The sequence below is a fragment of the Cetorhinus maximus genome, chromosome 19 (genome assembly GCF_964194155.1).
Source record: "Cetorhinus maximus chromosome 19, sCetMax3.hap1.1, whole genome shotgun sequence".
NCBI lineage: Eukaryota > Metazoa > Chordata > Chondrichthyes > Lamniformes > Cetorhinidae > Cetorhinus > Cetorhinus maximus.
This window is the reverse complement of record NC_135897.1, coordinates 31,984,987-32,008,652: the sequence shown is the minus strand read 5'-3', so window position 1 is coordinate 32,008,652 and position 23,666 is coordinate 31,984,987. Positions and strand designations below refer to the sequence as shown.

At 41.9% G+C, this 23,666-nt stretch overlaps 1 protein-coding gene and 1 pseudogene across 1 annotated transcript in view; one reads left to right on the top strand and one right to left on the bottom strand.

Moving 5' to 3' along the window:
- The window catches only part of clstn2a (calsyntenin 2a), a 524,817-nt gene that overhangs the window by 113,370 nt on the left and 387,781 nt on the right, over positions 1-23,666 (top strand). The gene's annotated exons all lie outside the window — the stretch shown is intronic.
- Positions 5,802-6,060, bottom strand: LOC144694171 (NADH dehydrogenase [ubiquinone] 1 alpha subcomplex subunit 3 pseudogene; annotated as a pseudogene).

Below are 23,666 nucleotides of genomic sequence, written 5' to 3'. Positions count from 1 at the left end.
AGGGCAGAATCACAGAATCATACAGTGCAGAAGAGGCCCTTTGGCCCAACGAGTCTGCACCGCCACGTGAGAAACACCTGACCTACCTACCTAATCCCATTTACCAGCACTTGGCCCATAGCCTTGAATGTTATGTCGTGCCCAGTGCTCATCCAGGTACTGGTACACACTACTGCTACTGTGCGTTGGTGGTGGAGGGAGTGAATGTTTGTGGATGTGGTGCCAATCAAGTGGGTTGCTTTGTCCTGGATGGTGTCAAGCTTCTTGAGTGTTGTGGGGCTGCACTCATCCAGGCAGGTGGAGAGTATTCCATCACACTCCTGATTTGTTCCTTGTAGATGGTGGACAGGCTTTGGAGAATCAGAAGGTGACTTAATCGCTGCAGGATTCCTATGTTCTGACCTACTCTTGTAGCCACAGTATTTCTATGGCTAGTCCAGTTCCGTTTCTGGTCAATGCTAACCCCGAGGATGTTGATAGTGGGGTATTCAGTGATGGTAATGCCAGTGGGGGATTCAATGATGGTAATGTTGTTGGTATCGACATGGAGCATGAGTTCTGGCTGTTCACCCTCTCCCACAATTAAGATGCAGGTGAAATGTGCAAATTGTGAACTCCATCTGGATTAAGAATCTGCAAACCGTTCCGGTTGGCAGATTAATACCACCTGACATCAGTCCAATTAGAACACCAGCAATTAGCTCCACCATGAGGTGCAATGATGAAAATGGGGGAAGCTGAATAAAATTTTGGGAGGAAAAAAAAGACAGGAGATCAATTCCATTGTCGGGTCAAGGAGGTGAGAAGGCTCTGATGTGCAGCTGATAATGGCACAACTATAATCAGCTGAATGTCCTTTTGCTGAACTGAAGCTTCTGATTCTTTAATCATACTGCTTGTGGAAAGAGGGAAGGAAATACTGAAATTACTTTTCTGGATAAATTTTTTTGATGTAATTTGCAGATTTTTAGATTCAAGTTTTTTGGCTGCAGGCAATGAACTGCTTTGAGAACTGTGTCTCGGTGCATTTTTCTGGTGCACTGTGACTGGAGAGTACACACAGAATTAAGTGCCATGCCAATGAGGTGGAGAAAAATTTATAAACTTGACACGGACAATTGATTTTACATAGAGAATCAACTTGCTGATTATAAAATTGTCTGCTGTAAACGTATGTTGTCAGTAAATAAAAATTGATAAATGACAATCAAAAGTAGATCTAAAATGACAAGGCGCTAAGGCTGTAATGATATCTTGCCTACAAAATGAAACTGTCACATGTCCTTCGGGGGAAGGACAGAACTATTAAGACTTGCTCATTTAGATGCAAAATGTCATATTTTCAATTTAGATAGTTCTATTCTAATAGATTTACAACCTGACATTTTTCATTGTATATCTCAGCCCCATTGTTTACCCAGTGTTGACAGCTCTATCATAAGGATATTAGTTTGTAGTTCTAAAGCAGAATTATGAGGGAATCAAAAATCTACTCCATGCGATTGAACCCTTAAAGTGGCCATTTTCAGATTTGCTGTGCCAACTGTACTGAGCTTCTGTTAATGCAGTGGATTAAATAGTTCCTCACACGGCAATAAATGGGCAAAAGTCCAGCTGTCAATCGTTTACACAACTGAAGAAGGCTCGCAGAATTTTGTAATCCTCTTCAAATCCAGACTCTGTACCCTGAGGACAGATGGGATCTACAAAGGCAGTGTTGTATGGATAGTTCCATATAAATAAGAGTAAGAAAGATCAACCTATCACACCAAACACTCAAAAGTTGTACTTCTACTCAATCTGTATCTGCTAAGCCATAAAGCAACAGATCACATTACCCACCCCTTACGCTGACGCGTAAATGATTCTTTTGTTTATCAAAATGTTGAGTGAATCAGGATTAGTTATGGAAATTCTTCGAGAAATCTCAAACAGCATTTGCAATGATGTGTAATTTTGTGCCTTATTACCAAGCATTGCTAATTTGTATAAGAGTAGTTTTTAAACAGGTGTGTACAGGACCCCCTGTCTGAACAGGGGAAAGATGGTGCTTATCCAAGCCAAAAAAATATATATATTTGGCTTGTGTAGAGCAACAGAATTAATGGGCTGAATTTTAACCCAAATTAAAACAGATGGGCTTGGGTCAGGAGGGGAGTTGGAGTCTGGAAAATCTGTTTCCCGATACAAAATCACCTGCAATCTGTCTATTTCTGACTTTAACTGAAGCCATAAGGTGAACGGGCAGCCAACCTGCTCCAAGGAGGTGGCTTAGAATTTTAAATGTGATAATGAGGCTCTAAGCCACATTTCCATTCAGGTTTTCAACTAGAACTGTGGTCAGCCAGATTCCCCAGCATTAGGAAACCCAGAAACATTATTGAGGTGAGGACTTGGTATATTCAAGAGGTAATTGTCTTCACACTCAGTTCCTGGGTCTAGGTACCTGCCTGTGAAGCTGCAGGTATCTGACCTCCGATTTGGTCTATCTTCCTCCTGAACAGGATTTGAGCCTTTTAAAATTGAGGAGTTTCCTTAAATTAAGTAGGAAAATCTTGTTCATTTGGTTGAGAAGTCAGTGGTGAGGAGTCAAGATTACCAAGAGTGAGGTTAGGAGAAATTTCTTTACACAGTGGGTTGTTGGGCATGGAATGCTTTGTAGTAGGAACTAATTGAGTCAGAGACATTGCATCTTTTAAGTGAAATTGGATACATATTTGGAGCAGCAGGAGGCACAGGGGAATGGGGGCAGTGTGGTTAGTTTAGGATTAGTCTAGCAAAAAAGCCATCACAGGCATAAAGGCCTGTATTGTAAACCTCTATGGCTATCTCTCAGCAGAGATAACAATTGGAATAGCCATGCATCCATTCCATTGTGCTGACATTGCAGTAAATCAGATTACATTTTTGAGGTATATGAATTTATTTTAATATATTAAATACTTGGAAAATGACAATGGTTTGTGAAAGCTATTTGATGAAGATGAAATCAATCCTTGACTCACTGCCCCCTATACAGGCACAATAAGGCCAAGAACCTGAGGTACATACATGTATTCTTCTGGTAAGCACCTTGCAATCAAATATAGAATGGCTTCATAAATGAATGTGCAAATATCTTGAATGCATAGACAAATTAAATGCTATTGGCTTTTTAAAATGTCACTGATCTCACAAGAGGGACCTCAACCTTAAGAGGAGGAAGAATGAAAGGACATTTCAAGCTGGTTAGTTTACACAGAGCTTGGTGGAATTAACTGCCAAGGAGACTAAAGGGACTGGTTGTTTCAGCAAATGCAAGAATGAGTTGACTAATCGCCCAGAGAAAAAAAATTGATAGAGGGATAAGCAAAATATTTTAGAATATGGTATTTTCTAGATACTGTGATATGTCAAAGGGACAGTAATTCCTAGATTATATAAATTTCCATGTTCCTATGATTGTATACTATCATAAAATATGCACAAATGTACAATACCTTTATAAAATATATTAATGCATGTTCTTGGAATCCAGGATTACACAGATATGGTTAATCAATATGGTTACCAGTGCACTGCAATCATAGGGTAATTTTGTTATTTTTTTTAAGAAAAGTCATTGCCTCAATATAAATGAGCACTTTTTTCAATTTGTCTTTGGGATACGAGCGTGCTGACAATACCAGCATTTGTTCCTATCCCTAATTGTTCTTGTGAAGGTGGTGGTGAGTCACCTTGAACTGCTATAGTCCATTGTGGTGTTGGCACATCCACAATGCTGATGGGAGGGGACAGGGTGCGGGGCAGTTTATATTGCTTCAACTGTTGCTGATGTTGGAGATTTGAACAGAGTGCATGTTACTCTGTTGTATAACCTGAGAAGGGCTAATTAAGCATGTATTCTAGTTCTTGAAATAAAGGGGAGTAATTTTTACTTACTGATGTGCTCAGAAGGTGGGGCAGGGAATTTGGTGGCATGTGGAGAGCCTGAGTTTCACTGCACGCTGTGGAATTTTTAACCCCCACAGCATGTGACCTTTTGCACGACAGGTTCCCTGCCCAAAAGTCTGCCTGATTGACGGGCTGGGACTCTAGTTGGGTGAGAGAACTTGGAGGTGTCTGCAGGACCAGGCAGGTTGAATAACAGAAATCAGGTTTTACGGGAGGAGGTGTCTGATCTTGAAGCAGGGTCCGACCCTGACCCAGCTGGTGTGGGGTGTGTCTGTGTGTAGTGGGCGGGGGGGGCTCTGATTGTTGGAGAACTTGGAGTGGTGTGAGAGGAAACCCTCCTCCTCCTCCTGGCCCTCCAGGAGTGTTGCAAAGGTGCTTAGCGTTCCAATGAGGCACGCTTCACTTGCTGTAGTTGTTGGGTATCCTGAGGCCTATGAAAGGCCTTGGAAATGGGTTGGCTGATGTCCCTCATCCCACCTTAGTAAAGCTCAGAAATAGGTAGGTTAGAGCTGGATTCCTGATGCTTATGGAATTTTTACCCATTTAACCCCTCAATAACAAAGTTATCTTAATAAGATTATGTTGGCAACTATATTGCTTAACTTTTACCTGTGCAATCCTGTAAAGGGTACATGTGGAAAATGTGCAGCTGGGTTGGATTTTCCCTCTACTATGCTTGGCATCTGCAATATTAATGTTCTTAGTTAATTAAATCTCATTTATAAAATGGCATCCATCACTATCATGGGTAACAGCACCATTATTATGTATTATTTGAGTGATTTTAAATAGGTTTCTTGTGCTGTCCATACAGTGATGTAATGTACACAATGGAAGAACAGACTAGGAAAGTAAAGAAACTAAGTACCGTTAAGGCAAGTACTGAGTTGTTTGAAACTTACAATTCTGCACACTTTACCTAGCCTTTAAAACAGTCCAATCCTCTATCATTGAAGTTCATGCCCTTAAAGTTCTGCATGTGGGGGAAAAAATTTTTAAAAATATATGCAGGAAATGTAACTTGTTTCATTTTTACTGTCCAATACAGTAAAGATTGGAGAGGTTGAGTAGAAAAAGCATGGTTTGGTTTGGGGGAGATGAATTGAATTGTAACTGGGAAGAAGTAAGACCGTTGAGAGAGGATTGTGTAGATTTTAACATTCGAAGACTACAACAGAAATGTTATTGATGCAGCAAAATTAAGAAACATAATTATGATAACAAAGAATGTTTGCACTCCAATTACTGTAAACATGCTATTTTAAAATAGCTTTTGTTCAGCATTACTAATATTTCCCTCTAAGAGAAAAAAAAATTGGAACCTCATATAACATTAGTGTTATGTGTATTTGCTTTGATATTTTAGGCATGTTACTGTTATTATAAACACAATAACCTGCTGTGATTCTTGAATATTATAAGTGGCTGGTTTTGTTAGTGATTGTATTAACATAATTATGTGGTATTAGTAATTCTTCATAATGAGCTGTGTTGGTGGACGAGTTCAATTGATTGATTGTGTGTCTAGTTAGCCACCATCATGCTCATGAATAAAAAGGAGAATGTGATAATGGGTCATGAATTATTAATAGATAAAGGTTTTAGCCTAACCAAGGTCCTGAAGAGAGCAAGAGTAGTGGATAGCATGAATAGGGGGAGAAATAGAATCTATAAAACGCAACAATGATAATTTTTAAAAATTGGTTTATAAGATGAGACTTTGCTGGTAATGCCAGCATTTATTGCCCATCCCTAATTGCCTTTGAGAAGGTAATTTTTTTTCAATCGCCACTGTTTATTGGAATTTCTATTGAAGGGAATATAAATATCCGGCTTCAGGGCACGGCATCAACTAATCAAATTCCGCCTCAAAGTTTCTTCATCCACTCCTGTGTTGGTCCGATCCTGTCACACGGATGGGCAGGAATGTCAGGCATATTCCCATCATACCGGACAGGAACTGGATAATTGAATGGAACAGCCTGGTTCAAACTGGCCTGTGTGTCAGCCATCGGACTCACTGCAGCAGTGATTAAAGCAATCAAACCAATCGCGAGGGATGCAACTATGACAGGCTCCCTTGGCCCAGGCATTCTTCATGTAAGACCCAATTTTCCACATTGCCATCTTGCAGGATGTGAATGGCAAGCTGCCTTCTAGAACTGCTGCAGTCTGTGTGATGTAGGTACACCCAGAGTGCTGTTAGGTGGGGAGTTGTAGGATTTTGACCCAGTGACTGAAGAAATGGTGACTATGTCCAATTCAGTTGCTAGCTAATGGTACCCCCCCCAGGATGTTCGTGGTGGAGGATTCAGCAATATTAGTGCCGTTGAATGTCAGGGGGAGGTTGTTAGATTCTCTCTTTTTGGAGATGGTCATTATCTGACTGTTTGGTGGCATGAATGTTACTTGTCACTTATCAGCACAAGCTTGAATGTTGTTTAGGTTTTGCTGCATGCAAACATGGACTGCTTCAGTATCTGAGGAGTTGTGGATAGTACTTGATCATTCTGTAAACATCACTGAACATCCCCACTTCTGACCTTATGCTGGAAGGAAGGTCATTGATGAAGCAGCTGAAGGTGGTTGGGCCTAGGACACTACCCTGAGGAACTCCTGCAGCAATGTCCTAGGGCTAAGATGATTGACCTCCAACAACCACAACCATCTTCCTTTGTGCTATGTGTGACTCCAATAAGTGGAAAGATTTCCTCCCGATTCCCACTGATTTTCAATTTTGATTGGGCTCCCACTGCCTCAAATTTTCTATTTTTCTCTTTGTTTAATTTCTTTCATTGCATCAACTCTTTTCCAGTTCTTTGTCTGACTGTTTAAGCCTCTGTGAAACACCTGGAGATGTTTTTCTCCTTTAAAGATGCTATATAAATGCATGCTGTTGCTGCATATTTTCATCACTATATATCATTTATAAATGCATGAATAACACACTGAGGAGCCTCTCTTCACAATAATACTGGAATTTTTTCCTATCATGTTGCTGCTTTGGTAAATGCTATTTTTCATTCCAAGCTCCCCTACTGTGCTATTAATTCCCTTTGAAATAAATGTCTCCCTTCAGTGGTGTCTTTGAGGAAAGTATCTTTTATCTTCTCAATGAATATATACATTCTCTGTGTGTTGATATTTTTTGGGTAATGTTTTCAATGTTTGTATCTTGTGTGTTGTCAGCTAGCTTTTGTTAAATAGGATACACCTTGCGTTAAAATGGTTTAAGCCAATACAGTTTGTCAGTGGGTTATCAGTTGTATGCCACATCAACACTAAGGCGTGCACATGATTGCCTTTTTTGTCTTGGGTATCTTGAAGGACATTTTCACCCTATTTATGAAGAGCTTTCTCTTTATTTATTATTATTAATTAATTAGTTTAAAGACATTATCATACCTGGATGTTACACACATATTTATTTGATGTTTTTCCATAATATTTCAGAATGAATCTGCAAAAACCGATTAGAATGTACTTTTCTGTCAAAATAAGGCCAGTGATGCTCCCCATTATTAATGCACACATGCAACAGCAGTTTCAACGCAAAAACCCAAAAGTTGCTGTCTGAGATGTGCCATTCCACCATTACTTTTGCAAAATTGTTATCTCTCCACCTGCCTCACCATTCAAATGCATTGAATGGTGTGAAGTTGCTGTACTTGGTAGATATAAACTAAACTCAGCAGAGAAACTCTTTCTTTCTCTCTCAATCCAGTCATACTTTCTCCTTTATTTCTATCTGTACCTGTTCTAATATTGAATTAAGCCACTTCACTTCACAGTTATCATGCTGCTAATTTCATAATCATTCAATCACATTGGTTAAGGAGATACACTTTTGCTTGCCCTGTTCATTCAGGCCCCAGATCCCTATTTCCCTTCCTGCTGCATTATCAGTTTGCATTTTCAGTAGCTTGCCACGTGGAAAATTTTAAAAACCTAAACGTATAAAAGCAAAGCTAACTAATGGCAGATGCCGCAGCAAATCAGAGTCCATTCTGAACATCTAAGCTAGCATAAGTTTCAGAAGCCAGAATAGTTTCATCAAGGTCTCTCAAATTACAGTTAGCAAATTAACAGTTGATATTTATTTGGTATCAGTTGAGGAATGTTTTCCAGGGCAGTAGAAAATCTGGCTGCTCTACTTGGCGGATACTGTGGCACAGTGGTAATGTTTACTTGACTAGTAATCTGGAGGCCCAGACTAATATTCTGGGGACATGGGTTCAAATCCCACCATGGTCACTGATGGAATTTAAATTCAATTGTTGTAAAAACCCAACTGGTTCACCAAAGCCCTTTAGGGAAGGAAATTTGTTGCCCTTACCTGGTCTGGCCTACATGTGACTTTGGAACCATAGCAATGTGATTGACTGAACTACCCTCTGAAATGGCCTAACAAGCCACTCAGTTGTACCAAACTGCAACTGACAAGTCAAAAAGGAATGAAACCCGATGGACCACCAGGCATCAACCTAGGCACCAGAAACGGCAATGGTACACCCAGCTCTGTTGACCTTGCACAGTCTTCCTTACTGACATCAGAGGACTTATGACAAAATTGGGAGGGCTGTCCTACAGACTAGTCAAGCAACAACCTGACATAGTCATACTTAGTAAATCATACATTTCAGTTTGTGTTCCAGACACCGCCATAACCATCCCAGGGTATGTATCATCCCACCAATAGGTGGTGGCAGAATGGTATACAGTTGGGAGGGAGTTTCCCTGGGAGTTTTCAGCATTAAGTTTAATTGCATCAGGTCAAACATGGGCATAGAAACCTCCTGCTGATTACCACATACTGCCCTCCCTCAGCCAAGAAATCGGTATCTCTGCATGTTGAACACTAGTTGGAAGAAGCACTGAGTATAGCAAGGGCACAATGTACTCTGGGTACTTCAATGCCCATCATCAAGAGTGACTTGGCAGCATCACTACTGACTGAGTAGGCCATGTCTTGAAGGATATATCTGCCGGACTGGACCTTTGGTCGCTAGTGAGGGAACCAACAAGACTGCAAAACCTACTTGACCTCGTCCTCGCCAATCTACCTGTCGCAGATGCATCTGCCCATGACAGTATTGGTAGGGGTGATCACTGCACAAACCTTGTGGAGGTGAAGTCTCGTCTTCACACGAAAGATGCCATGCATCATGTTGTGTAGCACTACTACAGTGCTAAACTGGTTAGATTCAGGACAGATGTAGCAACTTAAAACTGGGCACCCATGAGGTGCTGTGGGCCATCAACAATTGTATTCAACCACAATGAGGCAAATCCCTCACTCTGCCTTTGCCATCAAGCCAGGGTTCCTGGTTCAATGAGTGCTTTCCAGGATGAGCACCAGGCATACCTAAAAATGAGGCGCTAACCTGGTGAAGCTGCATAAGAGGACTACTTGCATACCAAACAGTGAAAGCAGCATGCAAGAATCATAGCTAAGTGATCTCACAACCAATGGATCAATCTGAGCTCTGCAGTCCTGCCACATCCAGTCAGGAATGGTGGTGGACAATTAAACAACTCAGGAGGAGGCTGCACAAATATCCCCATCTTTAATGATGGGGGAGCTCAGCACATCAGCACAAAAGACAAGGCTGAAGCATTTGCAGCTAACTTCAGCCAAAAGTGACGAGTGGATGCTCCATTTCTGTTCTCCCCTGAGATCTCCAGCATCACAGATGCCAGTCTTCAGCCAATTCGATTCACACCACATGATATTGAGAAACAGCTGAAGGCACTGGATACAGCAAAGGCTTTGGCCCTACAACATGGAACAATAGTATGGAAGACTTGTGCTGCCAAACAGTGCAGCTACAACACTGGCATCTACCCAACAATGTGGAAAATTGCCCAGGTATGTCCTATCCACAAAAAGGAGGACAAATCCAGCCTGGCCAATGCCCACCCCATCAGTTTCCCCTCAATCATCCACAAAGTGATAGAAGGTGTTGTCGACAGTGATATGAAGCAGAGCTTAATCAACAATAACCTGTTCACTGATGCTGAGTTTGGGCTCCGCCAGGGCCACTCGGCTCCTGACCTCATTACAGCCTTGGTCAAAACATGGACAAAAGAGCTATACTGAAGGGGGGAATAGAGAGTGATTGCCCTTGAAATCAAGGCAGCATTTGACCGAGTGTGGTGTCAAGGAGCCCTAGCAAAATTGAAGTCAATGGGAATCGGGCAAAATTCTCCGCTGGTTGGATTTGTACTTGGCACAAAAGAAGATGGTTGTGGTTGTTGGAAGTCAATCACCTCAGCCCAAGGACATCGCTGCAGGCGTTCCTCGGGGTGGTGTCCTAAGCCCAACCATCTTCAGCTGCTTCATCAATGACCTTCCTTCCAGCATAAGGTCAGAAATGGGGATGTTCACTGATGATTGCACAACGTTCAGCACCATTGGCGACTCCTCAGGTATGAAGCAGTCCGTGTCCAAATGCAGCAAGTCCTGGACAATATCCAGCCTTGGGCTGACAAGTGGCAAGTAACATTTGCACCACACAAGTGCTAGGCAATGACCATCTCCCACAAGAGAGAATCTAACCATCTCCCCTTGACATTCAATGGCATTATCATTGCTGAATCAACATTCTTAGGGTTAATGTTGAAAAGAAACCAAACTGCACCAACCAAAGAATAAATACTGTGCCTTTAAGAGCAGGCCAAAAGTTGGGAATTCTGCAGTGAATAACTCGCCTCCTATCTCCCCAAAGTCTGTCCAACATCTACAAGGCACAAGCTGGGGTATGGTGGAATATTTTTCACTTGCCTGGATGAGTGTGGCTCCAATACCGTTCAATAAACTTGACATCATCCAGGACAAAGCCAACAACTTGATCGCCCCACCTATCACCATAAACATTCACTGTCTCCACCACTGATGCACAGTGACAGCAGTGTGTGCCATGTACAAGATGCGTTGCAGCAACTCACCGAGGATCCTTTGACAGCACTGTCCAAACCTGTGACTTCTGCCATCTGGAAGGACCAGGGCAGCTGATGCATTGGAGCGCCACCTGTAAGTTCTCCTACAAGCCAAGCAGCATTCTGACTTGGAACTATATCACTGTTCCTTCACTTTTGCTGGGTCAAAATCCTGGAATTCCCTTCCTAAAAGCATTGTGAGTACAACACTGGATGCAGTGATTCAAAAAGGTGGCTCCCCACTATCTTCTCGAGGACAATTGGGGATGGGCAATAAATGCTGGCCTTGCCAGCAAATCCCACATCCCATATAAGAATAAAGGAAAACTTTAAATAGTGTAATGGGATCATTTGCGCCCACCAAATGGGCAGATACGGCCATCATTTCCAACGATGAAACGTTGAATAATCCATTATCTCTTCAGTGCTGCACTTGGGTAATCCAGGCTTTCCTGGAAAGCGGAGCTGGGGGTGGGGGGGGTGCAATTTTCGTGGCAGGAGCAATTAGCTTCAGATCCTGCTTCTGCTGAATCTAGAATTTCTGCTGTCCAGGGGTCTAATACTGAAAATGTGTTTGTGCATATTGTTCATTCTTGGTGGAATTCATTATCTTTAGTCTGCCAATATTCGCTTATTCACACAAAGATGGTTATTTGGATGGAGTGTGTAGGGTAGCAGAAATGAGACAGCACTTTTTAGGTAAGAAAAAAAACTAGAACAAAAATACAAGACATGTATTGACATGCATGACTAATTGTACAAGAATGTCATGGGGCCCCAATCTGTTTATAAACAGTCAAACAATTTACCATGATGATGTCAACCCTTTAAATAGTCAGTGAGCTTGTTCGTTTGAAAAAAACACATGAGAATTGAGGAAGTTGAGAGCAATTATCAAGTTGTTTTGGAGCCTTTGATATGTACTGCCCACTCTGCATTTTACGCTTTTATAATACAACCTGAAATATTAACTTTACTGCGTTTGTTATTCTGTTTGTCTGTAACCAATATATCTCAAAAACTAATGGACGGATTTTAATGAAACTTAGTAAGACTAATTAGTTTTTGGTGAAGATGCAGATCCGGATTCTGCATCCTGGAATTTTTATAGAATCTGTCAGAATTGAGATTCAGGGTGAATTAAATGTTGTGGGTTGTTTGATTTTAGAATGTTGCTGAATGTTTCAGAAGGTTGTAGATTGTCTCAACTGCTGTGGTGGAGTTTGTCACAGCTGCGAAAATGTGAGCAGAGTTTTCAGAGCAGGCTTTTTGACGTGGATTGGCCTAATGCCTCCTCAGTGATTTGGAAACTCTTAATAAAAAGATTTATTTTTCCTGCTCTGTAACTACAAAGCTGAAAAGCCTCGAGGAAGAGCTGCATAATTGCAATACTGTTGAGTTAATGTTGAGTGTGGTAAACAGATATGCTCTACTGAGTTACCTCTTCACTTGTTTCCTATGTAACTGACCGTCTTGTCAGTCACTCCAATCAAGTGTACAGTACTGGTACATGGATGAGAGAATGTTAGACAAGAAAACACATCGGTAGGCTAGATTTGCATTTTAAATTTATAGTTAAGCTTACATAAACTCAGAACAAACAGAATATTTGTATGGCTTAATTCCAGCTAATCTCTTTTTAACTCCTGTCATAAATTGTCTATCTCCCTTTACTGTTTCTTTCTGTCATTGGAAGGCTCACACTGATTATTTAAGGTCAAAATAAAACAAATTATCCCAATTAATGGACACGGTTATCAGTCACAAGAACCCCAGAAGCATTTCGTACAAAAGCTACTCTAGTACCATATTGGCTTTTGTTCAGTTAAGGTTCAGGATAGTAGTTGCCATTATTCCGAATTTTAACTGGGTTTTTGATATTAAGGCATCTGCACAAGCATTCACATTCCACTGCACCAACCTTCCAGTACATGGAAAAAGATATACTGAGCAGGGAGAGCAAATGAAACTTAAAAATCCTATGATATGTGTTGTATTTTAGTTTTGCTAATAGTTTTCTTTTCTACTCGTCTTTACCGTAAATGTTCTCTGACTGCCTGGTAATTTTTCTTGTTTGAACTGTACTCGTGTCAAGAAAGTAGGATGTAGTTTGACTGAAAAGAAACTGGGTAGGGGGGAAAGTGGACATCTGAGAAACTTCACCTAGCCAATTAGTGACGGTTAATTATTCTTTCGTTAATTATCCTGTTCCTTTTGAATTGCTGAATGATGATATTGCAGATTTTTGTCAAAGGCAATTTTTGACATTCTAAGTTAATAAAGATGAAGCTTGTTAATGAGACTTTTTCCACTTCAAAATGATTTATAGAAGGAAATGTTTGGGGTATCCTCATTGCCCAGATTTCATTTTGAGCAATAAAAAATGAATAATTAATTAGACAACTTTCATATTATTGGGCTCATCCAGAGGTACTGCAAAAAACAACTTAAAAAAAAAAGATGCTTCAACAATTTGACAACCTGTTACAAATCTTATTTCCCCCTTTTCCTTATGAAGGCAGAAGCACTGTTTTCACCGCTGTGACCAACAGCTGACAATTTGTGGGGCAGATTTCCAATAACTCAGAAAACAAACGCAATGCTACAAGAGTGATTTAAGTGTGCCAGGATGGGATTTGCAGAAATGTTGAGTTGAAAGATTAACAGTACTTGTCCTGAATCCGTGAAAGAGAGCGGAAAACCTTGAATCCAGTGCTAGCTGTGCGGTGAACAAAGTCACAAGAAAATTGACTGAGGCAAGCCCAAAGCCTTTCTTTTCCCTCTCCCGTCTTCTGCACCCTCTCTCCCCCATCTGCCACCCCACTTCCAACTCAGTCTTTCACATCATTATTTATCATTCTGCAGCCTTGCCATTTGTTTTGAATCATTTCGCATTTATATTAAATCGATCTCGAGTAGTGTTTTTCAAAGCCAGCCTCAGTAATGCTTTTCAAACTACATAAATATTAGAGAGAATGCAGGCCTCTAATGCTGATGTACATAGATAAATCAAAAGGTTTCAGATGAATGATTTAAAAAGTCAAACTAACGGTGTCCCTGATGGATCTGAAAAGTTATGGTTATCTGAACTATTTCAGGTCTTAGTTGATGAGAAGGGTGCTAATGCTTGTCAAAAGAAGGAAAATCAATTCTGCAAATTTGCATATTCCTTTGTAATAGTCCCATAAATCCACATTCCCAAGCGTGATGCACTGATATTCAAAGCCTTTCAACATTACTTTTCTCTTCTAACAATCTTAATGTTAGCCCCAGGGTGGCGAAGATACTCTTTCGAGCAGAATCACTTCATTTTTGCATTTAAAGAAGGCTCCCAGTAATGCATCCTGACACCAGTCATACAGACTTTATTAGGTTAAAAGTTGATTATTTTAATGGCTAATATATCGTAATGTGGTACCTAGAAGCTTTCGACAGTTCTGTCGTTTAGCTAGAATGGTTTCCTGGTTACTGCATTAATAGTGTCATACAGAATTTTCTGCCCTGCCATTATTTTGTTATATGTGTCAAGTGACTCTGAAAAGAATACGGATGAACAATTCTAAAGGATTGGAAGGAGTTCCTCAAAAACATTTTAAAAATAGATTTCACTAATACAGGAAATTGAAGTCCAAGAACTGGCAAATTACTTTAGTAATTGCCACCAGCTGATTGATTCTCTGTTAAACACAAGACATAGGTCTCCTTCTGTGCTGTAAGTTTCTATTGATGCATTGTGCCTGTGCTTGGCTTTTTGAAAGAGCCTACGTGCTTACTTCCACAGTCTAACTTTGTTTTGTCTGTAACTCTGTAAATTCCTCATCCTTGAGTACCTGTCGAACTACCTTTTAAAATTATTTATGGAATCAGCTTCTGTCACCTTTTCAAGTAGACCATTCCAGATGCTGACAGCTCTCGAGTGAAAGCATTTCTCCTCCTCTCCTGTCTTGAACCTTGTGAACGATTTTAAATCTCTGACCTTTGGCTATTGACCCACACGCCAGAGGGAATAGCTTTTTCTCCATCTAATTTTTCAAAACCCCTCATCATCTTGAAAACTCCATTAGCCCACCACCTCTCCTTCTCTGTTCCAAAGAGAGCAGTCCTAATTTTTCCAACTTCTCCTCATAATGGAAGTCCCTGATTCCTGGTAACATTCCAGTGAACTATCCCTTTATCCTCTCTAAGGTCTATATCTTTAGGAGCCAGAACTGTCCACACTACTCCAGCTGAGGCTTAACCAGTGATTTATAAACTTAGAGCTTGATCTGTTTTCTTTTATATTCTATACCTTTATTTATAAACCGATAACTCTTATGCTTTTATAACCATCTTTACCGACTTGACATGCCACTTCTCTCTGCTCATCTACACTTCAGAATTGTGCCATTTATACTAAACTGTTTTTCCATGTTGGTCCTCCCAAAGTTCTTCACTTCACATTTCTCTGCATTGAACTCCATGTGTCATGCTTCTGCACCTTTCACCATCCTGTCTATGTCATCCTCCTACAACTATTCTGATTGTTATCTACTGCTTTGCCAAGTTCTGCATTATCAACAAACTTCTTAGTACTGGTCCCCACAAAGAGTATTAGTCATGTATGAAAGGAAAAGAATAATAGATCCAAAACTAACACTTGGGGAGCACCAATGCAAATTGCCTCTTGGTCTGAAAAACTTACAGCCATTATTGTAAGGTTAATATATTTTAGGATACAGTCCTAACGAGGTGCTATCTTCTTGCGGACTCCTACCAGTGTCCCTACTACTCACCACTACTTCTATGTGACTCTCTACATTATAATGTAGGCAGTATTGTTTCCCCAGTCCCTCTTACCCTTACCCTTAACCCTTACAGTCCCGACCACCTTAATGCTACAACCCCTCCCTCAAGTCTTTGCCGAAATGCATTTACAATAACATATACATACTAGCCCTTCTCCCCGGAAGTTTCTGATTTACAGATTCAGATGGCCTGGAGGTTTTTTAAGACTCTTCCAGATCTCATCCTTTTCAGCTTTGGAGGAGTGGTAGTCTCAACTGCTTTGGGCTGATTTTGTTGTTCTGGAGTTGAAGTTGTGGTATTTGGTGTTCCAAATACTCGGGAGACAACTTCTGGTTCGATTCCTGTGCTCCTTAGTGTTGTATTTTTCTTTGTCAACAATTTGTCTTCCTTGGTCTGATACCATGGGCTTATCCCTCTTCTTCCAGAGGGAATTTTTGCTGCGTTCATTCATAGAGTGGACTGGGTTTTCTTCTTTAGTGGGGTCCGCCATGTTCTTCCTGGAAGTTGAAGCTTTACCTCCCTTACGTTTGTATGTTTCTCATCGTTGAGCTCAACCTGCAGTTCGGCTTCTAATGCTGCACTCTGTTTCTTCGTGTGCACTTGTGCCTCCCTGAGTTTTGTCTTGATGAGTTGTGGTCACTTCTCTCCTGCCCTGGTATCGACTTCACGTTGTGCGTGAGCTTGAAGCTCCAGCTTTTTTGCTATAGGGTGGAGTTTTCCCTTCCGGGACTAAGCCCCATGGCAGGGGCAGAAATGGGGCAAGTTTCCCACCGTGGAGGCTACTAGGAATTTGTGCGACCCTGGCATCATTCATTATACAGAGGGGGCTTCGTGACAGTTGCACGGTGGAGCATGCTGAATGGCATATTCGCTGCTGTCATATCCGGGTGCCAGACCCAGACAGCAACCCACAGAATGCTGATCGAGAAGATGGCCAGAAGAGGACGGAGCTCCAGCATCCAAATTCAGTGACGCCTCACTGGGCGTCTTGCTCGACCAAGTGGAGGCCAGGGGGGACGTCCTCTATCCGCTGGATGAGAGGAGGAAGCCGAGCAGGAACACTAACCCTGCATAGGAGCAAGTCTCCAATGCAATCGGTGCTCAGGGTCTCCAGCAGAGGACTGCCCTGCAATGCCGATAAAGGATGAATGACCTCATCTGTCCAGCCAGGCTAAGTGAATCCTTGACTGCTCACACTCCCCTCAATGAATGGTACGGGAGACTTGTGCCTCATGATAAGATGATGCTTTCTAGCTTCACTGCAGTCCATCTACTCTGCAGGTGGAGAGGCCACAGTGGGACCCTCACCCTTCCAGAGAGCTCTCATGTTGCCTGAGCTGGGGTGGGGGTGGTGGTTAGAGAGTGTTAGGGGGGAAGGGCCTCCAACGTTGAGAGCACCAGCAAGCACCCGCTAATGACATTACTCTCTGAGCCTTATCCTTCTATCTACATGGGCTCATCACTCTGGAGGGTGCTGATCCAGAGCCCTTCTGAGCAACTTGCAGTGCACCAATCACATGGCATACAATCCAGTGGGTTATTTGTAAGACTGGAAGCATGAGAAAGATACATGAAACCCAATTGCTCTCAACCCCATCTTCTCTCTTTGTGCAGGAGAAGTTAAGCCATAGAAGAGAGAGAGGGAGAAGATGGAAGGGGGCCAGCCACAGGTAAAACACCTGACCGGTTTTGAAGAGCAGGCAGCCAGCTGGAAGAGGTGGAGTGGGACAGATCCATTGGAGATAGAGAGACTGGCTTGAGGCCTCCATTCAGTAAGGATCAATGCATGCCATAGAAACCTAAGGGTCAAGGGTGCCTCCATGCTGGAGGCAGGTCAAGCCATCGCTCGCTCTTTCCTTTCTTACTTACAGGTCCCAACAGGAAGAAGGCAAGGCCAGAAAGTGAGGTAGCCCTGTCTGGCATGCATACAAGCCCAGAAAGGTGCGAGGACATTGCTAATGAAGAAAGTCCACCTGTAGAGGCGTCACAGCAGTCACCTGCACCCTGCACCAGCTCGGAGAGAGACACCACAGTGGGTGTTAGTTCCACTTTAGGAAGGGTCTCGCGTTCTGACGGTCACAGCACGGACACATGTCTGCAGCAGGAGGAGCCATGCCCCTTCACGCCTCTACGTCCCCACCCTCCCCATTGCCCCTCTGCCCGCACTCCAACATGGCCAACACAAACTTTCCCTTTCCATACCAGCTCGCTCATTGCACAACTACTGCAGAATCTTTCTCATTTCCTTACTACCCCCAACCTCCCCCGCCCCCTCTAGGCCTCCACACTGGCCCCAATCTCTTCAATCCTCTCCTCCCCCTCCAATTTTCATTCCCCCGTGCCCCCAGCACAGACCCTCATTGCCCAGCAGTGCCACCTGCAGCTTGAAGATCCAATCCCTGGACGAAGTTGCTGCGCCGAGAAGACCCCTGTGGTTGGTGCTCCACCCATGCAGTGCTGCACGTGGTGTTCCAGGATCTGTTGCTGGAGGCCTCTTTCTCGTCCTCATCTCCATGAGCTGCCCCAGGTCTCCTTGAGGTAAGTGCTGACATTTACATGCCACATTGGTCCAGACATGTTCTGGACTGGCCTGATTTCCCGCTGACAGTGCGGATGATCAAGGGGGTGGTTTGGGGATGATTCCAGTCCGGCCTTCATCTGTATCCCATTAATGGGATGCAAAACGGTTTCACACCAGCTTCCGGTGGGAATGGCGACCCACCATGGTGGGCAGGAGCAGAAGATCCTACTGTCATTTTACGCTGGCAGGAAGACAATTTTTGTGGTCCTGCCACATGTCCCACCCCGCCTGCCATTAAACTCACCGTGGGGGGTGGGACTGGAAAAGTCTGCCCCTAGTTTTTCTTGCTTCTGTGACGGCCATTGTTTGACTCTGCAGTTCGGGCTCAACTTTCTGTTGCTGCTCCTGCTGCTTCTTCTCTGTATCTTCTTTTTAAGTATGTTGGTGCTCAGCTGGAGGTTTGGCTGGTCTTACCGAAGAAGAGTATTTTCTCCCATCTGCAAAGGAGCAGGGGATAGTGTAGAGGGAGTTTTACTCTGTATCTAACCCTGTGCTGTACCTGCATTCGGAGTGTCTTATCCCTTTCTGAATGGGTTATTTTGAACTTCGTGATTCTCTGCAGTGATCTCCCCTTCCCATTTCCTCTAATGCCCACATTTTCTCCTAGCCTCATTCCATCCCCAGACAGCTTGTCCTCGGACACACTGATCCTAAAGAGAAACGAGACATGGATATAAAGCTGTGATCAATGCAGTAAGTTTTGTTTCTGATTACAGCCCATTATTCAGATGGCAACAGTACAGGATCAGGGGTTATGGGACTGAAGCAATCAAACAGAGCCTGTCTCCCAGGAACGAAGGTTTTTTTTCAATGAGAACGTGCAGAGCTTGGGCTGTTTGCAATCCATCACCAGATCTTTCACTTTTATCCTCTCTGGTGTGGCATCTCATCAGTGCCTGGCATATCATCGATTCTAGTAAGGTTGCTCTCACGACACATTGGTCTAACCCTGCTGCTGTTGTCCAGGGTCTCTAAAGTTTAAAAAAATTTGAAAATGAATTTATTGCTGGTTCTGCGGACAGAGGGAGGGAGAGCAATGAGAAAACACGAAGTCAGTATTACTGGCACTGAATCAGGACTGCACAGCAATATCAGTTCTTTTCTTTTTAATAAAATCCCACCGATCCCTGGCTTGTACAGAGTCATTCTCTGTCCTGAAGGACAGTTCGGGGGAGTTGCCTCAGGTTGGACCCCACCACACCGGCTACCTCAGATCAGAGACAGAGAAGAAAGATCAGACATTTATGTAGAAACTTTCCGGTCACCAGAAAGGTCCAAACTGTTTCACAGACCTTACAAGAAATACTCTAGCTAATCTACTTACAGCAAAGTCCATCAGACAGCCAATGAGATTTGACAGGATGGAGAGTTTCTAGTCACGTTGGTGGAGACAGTGATGTTGGTGATGGTGGGAGAACTCCCAGCTCTTTACATAATATACCAGATATTCCCTGCCCCATAAACAGATGGATAGGGTCTCAGTTTAATTTATCATCCAAAATGTGACACCCCAACAGTGCATTCCTGCCGCAGTACTGGGCTGTGTGTACTGGAGCAGGACATAATCTACAACTTATTCACTCAACTCCCAGCTGAGGCAGAGACTGACGTCCAGTTATTGACAATGAATCATTCTACCCCTTGTTAGGGGGGTGGGGTTGTCGGGACAAGCAAGCAGTGATAGGAGGAGATAACCAAAAGATGTCACAGACAAAAGAACAAAGAGGTGTTGAAGGTGGTGATATTATCTAAAAGAATGTGCTAATTAGCAAAAACATTAGCATCCGCAGGTTTTTGTTTTTATTCCAAAATATGAACCTGGGATCCTAAATTTCTCCCAAGAAGCATTGTTGAACCTCTTGGTGTGGCTCATCTATCCCATGGACTTGTTTGGGATCCCCTGCACGTCTTGAGGTTTTGGACTTGCACATCTTTCCAAAAGTGTCCTAGGCAGTTGCAGTGAAAGAACTGCACAGTGATTGGACTCTACACACGCCTGTGAGGTTTTTTGGTGCCACAGCGCTGACATGGTCTGCCACCATCTTGTGGTTTGTTCAGGTAGTTCTTTCCTTGCCCTAGAGTCTTGTTGTTGCTTTATGAGCTAGACTGTTGGGGTTGTCCTGTACCAGGGTTTAACTTCACCATGCAAAATGGATTGGTTTTGCTGGTGGACTTCTGATAGTCTGATGATTCAGATGGCCTTTCCCAAAGTCAGATCTTCTTTAGACTGGAGTACATTTGAAAGAGTATCATCGGCCACTCCCACTACTATTTGGTCTCTTATGAGCTCTGCCTTAAGGTCACCATAGTCACAGCATTCAGCCAATCTGTATAACTCATTTATGAAAGAGTCTACAGATTCCGTGGGCTTTTGGACTTCCTTATTAAATTTTGCTCACTCCAGAATTTTATTGCTTATTATGTTAAAGTAGGTGTCAAAGAACTTCATGACCTCTTCAAAGTTATCGGAAGATTAATTTATCCCTTGTCTGGCAATTATGTTGTTGGCTATTGGACCTACTGAATATAATTGTGTATTTACTTGTTAAGGCTCTGTTTTCTTATTCTAACCTGATGCCATCATAGATCTTAAAAATCATCATCTCCAAAATACCCAATTTTGTACCTGGTTTTGCCCTTCCACCTGACTTAATTGGTCTGGCAGTATTGAATTACCATCCATGGCTATTTTCATCATAGGGGAATACAGCTTTTTGTTTTTTAAATGGCACCACAGTAATTGTTTTCTTTTTCCTCTTCGTGCACTTATTGGGATTTAGCAGACTCCCACCATGACTCCAGTGATTCTGCAGAAAATCTTTTGAACCAATCATTTTGGCTAGCTAGTTGCCTTCCGAAGCTTGGAGAATTGAATAGAAGCCAATTTCTTTGCTCTGACTTCTCTAAATTTTTTTTTGTTATAACCATGTGTTACAGTACTCATTCTGGATCCGGATTGCAGTGTTCTTCAGGCCACACTCGTTAAAACAATTGGTCTGCCAGTGCTGCCTGATTATCGTGGCAAATTTAAAAGCTTAGTTTGACCTTTTTTTTTTGAAGCTTGCTCATCCTTTTGCCATCTGGCTAGGCCCTTTGACTCTGCTTTCAATCGGATCTCGTAATTACCCTTCATGTGCTCTGGTGGAGTCCTATTACACTGCACAGTGGGTCATTCTTCTGCACTTCAGAGTCCACACCTGTAATGGAGCTTCTTAGGCAATCTCCAGCTGTGTATTCGAGGTCTTCAAGTTGAGCGCACTCCTCTTAGGACAGCCTGCAGTTTCTTTACTACTTCATTATTTGGGATTTGGGGATCCTTCACCTGCTGTCGCCATGTTGTAGGGTTGTATGTTGTTTCATGAAGAGACCTAGAGGTTTGTATGGTCGAACAATAACTGTTTATTAATAACACAAAACTAATATATATACAGTCCTGACTAGTTGCTATCGCCATGCTGACTTCTACCAGACTTACTACTACTACCATGTGACTCTTTACATCATCATGTGGGTGGCACTGTTTCCTCAGCCCCACATTAACCCTTACAGCCCCGAGCACCCTAATACTAATCCGCCACTCATCTTCCTGCCACTGAGTTAATTCTGTATTCCTACCACCACTTTCGCTTTCATTTTGTGCTATTCCAATTTCTTAACAAATCTGCTGCCTGGAACTTTGCCTTCTGAAAGTGCAGATATAAAACATCTACTGAATTACCCTGACCAACCTCCTGTGTTGCCTCATCAAAGATTTCAATAATACTAGAATTAGTATTGAAATTTCAAAATCTTGTTGATCATACTCTCCAGTGAAGATGGAAATTAGTTGAATAAGTTGTCTCCATATAAATTGTTCAGGTTTGATTATACTATTGACCTTTTGTTACTAAATTTTTCAAACTGTCAAAGAAAAATGACAGAAAAAAATGGAATAGATTAAATCATGCTATATGTGTGCACGACTGAATCTTAAAACATTTTTTAAAACCTGGAATATAAGTGCCTCATAAAATTACTGTTGCAGTCACGTTTAAAGTAAATAAAATTGGATATTTGACATCCTCGTTGTGATGTTTTGAGTACAATTGCATGGTTTCTATTGTCTTTGTTTAGCAAATGACTTTTTTGGGTGTGCTTCTATATTTGACGATGAGCATTTCAGACAAAAATATTTCCTCTTGATTTTTGATGATGTGATTTATTAATGCTTCCATTTTCTGCATGCTTTAATATTAAAGCATGCTGGTAAAATTCCTTGTTGTGAAAGATTTCTGTTGAAAATTGTAGGGACTCTAGCAGCAACATTTTTGTTTGTTGTAGGCTTGTGGACAGGAAAAAAATGACTTGAAAAGAAATCGATAACAATGAACTCATTTTATGCTTCCTGTATGTGTTCTCCCTTCCAGATTGATAAGTCACATAGCACCATAAAATTGTTTTTTTTTTAATTTGAATCTCACAAGTGTTTTAAATGGAAAATTCAAGGCTGAAATCATACCGCGTCACACCCCAGCACAGATTAATTTTTCTTCATGTTTGTTGATCAGATTTCAAGCTGAATTGTAATGCAAGTTGATTTACACACACAATGTTCTGAGTAAAGTGAGCATATTCTTGTGTACAAATGTAAGAGTCAGCCAGCAAATGATTATTTTTCACCCCTGTTTTGTTTCTCCATTTCCTTAGTCTTCAAGTTGCTGACCAATGCCCTGAACTGAGACAGAAGGAAATTAATCCTTCTCCACATTTCTATCCTTGCTGTTAAACTAGCCACTGGGAAATGTGAGAGAGCAAACTCTGGTGACACCCACTGGGTAAGCACTTAACCTCTGCTCAGGATCTCTAATTAATTGATAGCACAACTGGCATTTACTTGTAAAAGTGTTCAGGTAGAAAATTGGCTAATTTAGTAGATTTCTCAATTAAAACCCGTTAACCCTTAAATTGTGGACCGATTCAGGAAAATTACACTCTTCTGAGAATGAAAGGAATGTAACACCAAAATAAGCATATCATATTAAAGTTACTCCAATATCAGGGTTAACTTTTACTGTAATTAACTCTGTATGGAACTAAAATGTTTCTTTAACACTCCATTTTTAATTGAACCTGTTAAAGCACAAATTTTACCCTTCTGCTTATTCTTCCCCATTACCTGTGCATGGATTATATTAAAATAACTCCCTATCTCTTCCTTGTTTTTATTTTATTACAGGCAATCAGATATAATTTTTGACCAGTTTCCCTAGAAAAACCAATGGTATTGTAAAACTGGTGGGGCTGGAATGGATTAGCTGCCTGACAACTACCTCATCTGACCTAAAGGAAAATTGGGCAGGGTACCTAAACAGGTTGCATTTTTTCATTCTTTCGTGTGATGTGAGCAAGGCCAGAATTCGTTGCTCTTCCCTAATTGCTCTTGAGAGGT